Here is a 5,861-nt window from a genome sequence, read left to right as displayed (position 1 = left end):
AAGTGACCAATATAGCCACCTTTCTTTGCAAGGACACTCAAAAGCCTGCCATCCATGGATTCTGTCAGTGTTTTGATCTGTTCACCATCAACATTGCGTGCAGCAGCAACCACAGCCTCCCAGACACTGTTCAGAGAGGTGTACTGTTTTCCCTCCTTGTAAATCTCACATTTGATGATGACCACAGGTTCTCAATGGGGTTCAGATCAAGTGAACAAGGAGGCCATGTCATTAGATTTTCTTCTTTTATACCCTTTCTTGCCAGCCACGCTGTGGAGTACTTGGACGCGTGTGATGGAGCATTGTCCTGCATGAAAATCATGTTTTTCTTAAAGGATGCAGACTTCTTCCTGTACCACTGCTTGAAGAAGGTGTCTTCCAGAAACTGGCAGTAGGACTGGGAGTTGAGCTTGACTCCATCCTCAACCCGAAAAGGCCCCACAAGCTCATCTTTGATGATACCAGCCCAAACCAGTACTCCACCTCCACCTTGCTGGCGTCTGAGTCGGACTGGAGCTCTCTGCCCTTTACCAATCCAGCCACGGGCCCATCCATCTGGCCCATCAAGACTCACTATCATTTCATCAGTCCATAAAACCTTAGAAAAATCAGTCTTGAGATATTTCTTGGCCCAGTCTTGACGTTTCAGCTTGTGTCTTGTTCAGTGGTGGTCGTCTTTCAGCCTTTCTTACCTTGGCCATGTCTCTGAGTATTGCACACCTTGTGCTTTTGGGCACTCCAGTGATGTTGCAGCTCTGAAATATGGCCAAACTGGTGGCAAGTGGCATCTTGACAGCTGCACGCTTGACTTTTCTCAGTTCATGGGCAGTTATTTAGCGCCTTGGTTTTTCCACACGCTTCTTGCGACCCTGTTAACTATTTTGAATGAAACGCTTGATTGTTCGATGATCACGCTTCAGAAGCTTTGCAATTTTAAGAGTGCTGCATCCCTCTGCAAGATATCTCACTATTTTTGACTTTTCTGAGCCTGTCAAGTCCTTCTTTTGACCCATTTTGCCAAAGGAAAGGAAGTTGCCTAATAATTATGCACACCTGATATAGGGTGTTGATGTCATTAGACCACACCCCTTCTCATTACAGAGATGCACATCACCTAATATGCTTAATTGGTAGTAGGCTTTCGAGCCTATACAGCTTGGAGTAAGACAACATGCATAAAGAGGATGATGTGGTCAAAATACTCATTTGTCTAATAATTCTGCACTCCCTGTATTGTATGTAATATATTAACCACTACTATGCTGGGTGTTGTGTTTCCATACAGATGTTCTTGTATTATGATACTGCAGATCTGATCCATGTGGCCAGAAGTGACCGTAGTGGACATTCGCTCTGGCAGTTAGGATAAGTGGGCGCAGTACAGAGGCAAAATACAAAAGTTCGTAATTAAAACTTCAGTGTTTATTCGCACATGATGCCAAAAACAAAACGTCACTTTTGCAATGTTGGTGTTACTTATCACCCAATGGTAAGTTAACATAACAAAAGTCTCCTTGGTGGCAGTTCTGCCTCAGAAAGTTCAAACACAGGCTTTAGACGGCCTGTTTTCCTGAGACACGGGTTTCCTCTCTCCAGCCCAGCACAGACCTCAGATCCCAGCACACAGACCTCCTGAACTCCACACCTGACACTGCTGGCTGTTTTTCATAGGCCTGTCAAAACCTGGCCTGGAACATGGGGAGTTGTCACCCACCCAGCACTTTGACTACTCCCAGTAAGAGCCATCCTGGATCAGCTATTTACAGCCATACTAGATAGCAAGGAGTCAAACAGCAACTGCTGCTGAAATATAAAATACTGGCTCTTACTCCACCAAGGCCAGGAACCTCGGTGACACATACCTATCATCTACGATGATTCCTTGTACCTTCTTACATACCTCCCCCCTTTGTTCAACCCTGAGGGGGTGAACACACGCCAGACAGTGCACTCCGGACAGGGCATCTGCGTTTCCCTGCAAGCAGCCTGCCCTGTGTTCTACGGAGAACTTAAAGTTCTGTAAGGACAGGAACCACCTGGTGACTCGGGCATTTCTCTCTTTGGCCTAGCTCATCCACTTGAGAAGGGAGTGGTCAGTCACCAGGCGGAACGATCTCCCCAACAAATAGTAGCGGAGAGACTTGAGTGGAGAGAGGCTGTAAGCAATTCTTACTGTGGCAGCCTCTTTCCTTACTTCAGACAGAGGGGCCAAAAGCGCTTCCCCTAGAAAACCTGGCCACGGGCTGTCTTCAGTACAGGTTTCCCTGTCTTTCCACAGTTCGAGTAAATTCACATGGTACACCTGCTCCGGCTTTCACCTCCCTGGCTGGTGTACCTTGTAATTTACCTCTCCAATTTTCTCACGTACCTCGTAGGGCCCCTGCCACCTGGCTAGGAACTTACTTCCACGGTCGGCACCAAAACCCAATCACCCGGGTTAGGGATCCAGACCCAAGCCTGCCGATTATAGATCCGACTCTGGGCTCGCTGAGCGGCCTCCATATGCTCCCTGAGAAGAGGAAAAACGGTCTCTATCCGCTGTTGCATCTTGGTAACATACTCAAGGACACTTTTATGCTGAGGAGGTTGCTGTTTCCACGCCTCTTTGGCTACGTCCAACAAACTGCGAGGATGTCTGCCATATAGCAATTCGAAGGACGAGAACCCAGTAGAGGCCTGGAGCACGTCTCGCACAGCGAACATGAGATAGGGCAGAAGAAGGTCCCAATCCTTCCCATCTTTAGACACCATCTTTTTTAACATGTTTTTTAATGTTTTGTTAAACCTGTTTACCAGACCGTCCATTTGCGGATAGTACACGGACATCCGTAACTGTTTATTATGCAGCAACTTACAGAGTTCCCTCATGACCTTGGAAATAAAAGGGGTCCCCTGGTCAGTCAGAGCCTCTTTAGGTACCCCACTCGGGAGAACATCTCCATTAGCTCCTTAGCTATAAGTTTAGCCGATGTATGTCGCAGTGGCACCGCCTCCGGGTACTGAGTGGCATAGTCTAGGACGACTAGGATGTGTTGGTGTCCTCTAGGGGACTTCGGTATCGGGCCTACGAGGTCCATAGCGATTCGCTCAAACGGTACCTCAATGATCGGGAGAGTTACCAAGGGTCTACAGAAAAGGTGCTGGAGGCTAGTTGCCTGGCAGGTCGGGCAAGACTTACAGAATTCGTCCACCTCTCTAAACACACTGGGCCAGTAAAACCGTTGTAATATCCGGTCCTGTGTTTTCTGCATCCCCAGATTATCCCCGAGAACATGTTGGTGGGCTAACTCTAACACGAGTTTGTGGTAAGCCTGGGGCACCACCAACTGTTCAATATGTTCACCCCACAGTTGGTTTACCCAATACAACATAGTCTCATGAACCACAAAACGGGGGAACACCGACTCTGCCCCAGATGTTGTGGTTCACCATCTACTATCAATACATTTTTCCAGGCTCAGGTTAGGGTTGGGTCTCGGTGTTTGGCGGTACCAAAATTATCCCCGGAGACATTGAGGTCTGCCAGCTTAGACCCTGGAGGTTGTCTACTTCTCTTCCACCAAAGTGGAGGTCACCCCTACCGCTGGCCCTTCGGCCTCGGGTTCCCAGGGTTCTGGCATCCCCCTGGAGCAAGGCCACTCTGCTGGGGTTACCCCTGTCTCATGTGTATCAGTCACTCTTGAGGCAGGCCACAGTGCCGGGAAGTCTCTCCCTATTATAAGCTTGTAGTGTTAGTTTGTGGCAACTGCCACTCCATGAATCTACCTGCCGGCCCCAGTGGTTAGAGACACCAGGGCATTGGGATAGTCTTTTAAGTCCCCATGAATGCACATGACCCCGATTTCCGGACAGTATACTCAGCGGACTGTACCAGGGGAGCCCTTACTAGGGACACCAGACTCCCTGAGTCCAACAGGGCCTCCGCTGGTGTGTCTCTTACTTCCCCCTGGCACAAGTGATTTACAGTTTCTGGGGTACCCGCTGCACCCAGCTTCCTAGCATATAACGACTGACGGAAGTCATAGTTCGTGTCCATGGGTTCCACCTGATGTGGACAGTCAGCTCATACATGGCCAGGCTCCCAACACCACCAGCGGACTATCAGAGCCGGGTCCATAGGGGTACACCCTAGGACAGGCTTGGTTGGCACAACTCCCCGGGTCTGGGGTTGAGATTTATGGGGTTTGAATGCCCCACTCCCAAAAGAACCCCCCTTAAGATTCTTTGTAGCCTCGTAGCGCTCCACCAGGTCCACCATCTCCAGGGCATTGCCAGGAGACACCTGGTCGATCCAGTGCTGGAGAGGGGGTGGAAGAGCCCTACAGAAGATATCGGCCAATAGAGTATCCAGCATAGCCGTTGAAAAAGGTGGAGTAAGTCATAATATTGGGGTCTTGTGGGCTCAGCCGGCTTAAACCCCCACTGATGTACCCGCTGGGCCCGGACCAACACATTCACCCCCAGTCTGGGTCAAATCTCACCCTTCACTTTTTGGTAGCCGGACGCTTGATCGTCCAGCAAGTCGAAATACACCTGCTGGGAATCTGATGCCAGGAATGGAGCAACGACCTCAGCCCACTGGTCTCGGGGTAGCTTCTCCCTTGTGGCCACTTTCTCGTACATCACCAGGTAGGTTTCGATGTCGTCTGCGGGTGTCATCTTAGAAATTGCTGCACGTACTGCCTTCCGGGCATCGTGGATGCTCGGGGTTGCTCCTGTCTGCAAAGCCATCATATGTTGTAGCAGCAGCTGGTTGGTCTCTTGCTGCTGCATATTAGCCTTGCATTGGTGCAGGTTTGTCTCCCGCTGCTGCAGATTAGCCTCCATGAGGGCCTTCACAACAGCCTCCATGTTGTCGTGGAGCACAGGTTGTAATACAGCTGGTTTAATGTACGACATACAACCGTGCCTTAAAAAATGCAGAAACCAAAAATATTGGCGTTCACGCCAGCCTCACTGCTTTGCCTGCATCCTCCACCAATTGTGGGGATTCGCTCTGGTAGACAGGACAAGCGGGTACAGTATAGAGGCAAAGACACGTTTGTAACTCAAAAATTGCAGTGTTTATTCACACTAGTTGCTGGTTCACAGTATGACAGTCCATTTTCAGTATTGGTGTTAGTTCACACCCAAAACAGTTCATACATAAAAAACATTCACCTTTGATCTTGGGTTTTTAATCCACACCTGGCTGAATGCTCAGCCTTAGAAAGTCCACCTGCAGGCTTTAGGTGGCCTGCTCGCCCGACACACTGTCTTCAGCTTTCAGCAGAGTTTCACACAGCTCCAGTGTCAGAGAGGAGTAATCCACCCACCTGACACTGCTGGCTGTTTTTTATAGGCCTGTAAAAACCCGGCCTGGACCGTGGGGAGTAGTCAGCCACCCAGCACTTTGGCTACTTCCAGTAAGAGTCGTCCCGAATCAGCTATTTACAGCCATACTAGATAGCAAGGTGTCAAACAGCAACTGCTGCTGACACAGAAAACTGTATTTTACTCCACCTATCATCTACGATGATTCCTTGTACCTTCTTACACTATCTTTCTATCCATCTTATCTCTATCTCAATGTTAAAGGGGTTGTTCAGCTGACTTATTGATGACTTATTATCAGGAAAAGTCATCAATTTCTGATCGGAGGGGATCCGACACCTAGTAATTCTGCCGATCAGCTATTTGAAGAGGGTTCATTACCCTGCACTTCACTCGGAAGTGCAGTGTAATACAAGTACTCACTCTGTTCAAGTGAATGGAGCGAGTACTTGTAATTTCAATATGCCACCGCTCCAGAGGAGACGAGGCGTAGTGTGAAGACCAGACAGCGGCGTTTGCATGGAGCGCCACCTCCTCATCTCACAGCT

The sequence above is a fragment of the Bufo gargarizans genome, chromosome 6 (genome assembly GCF_014858855.1).
Source record: "Bufo gargarizans isolate SCDJY-AF-19 chromosome 6, ASM1485885v1, whole genome shotgun sequence".
NCBI lineage: Eukaryota > Metazoa > Chordata > Amphibia > Anura > Bufonidae > Bufo > Bufo gargarizans.
Note: the sequence above shows the minus strand (reverse complement) of the source record.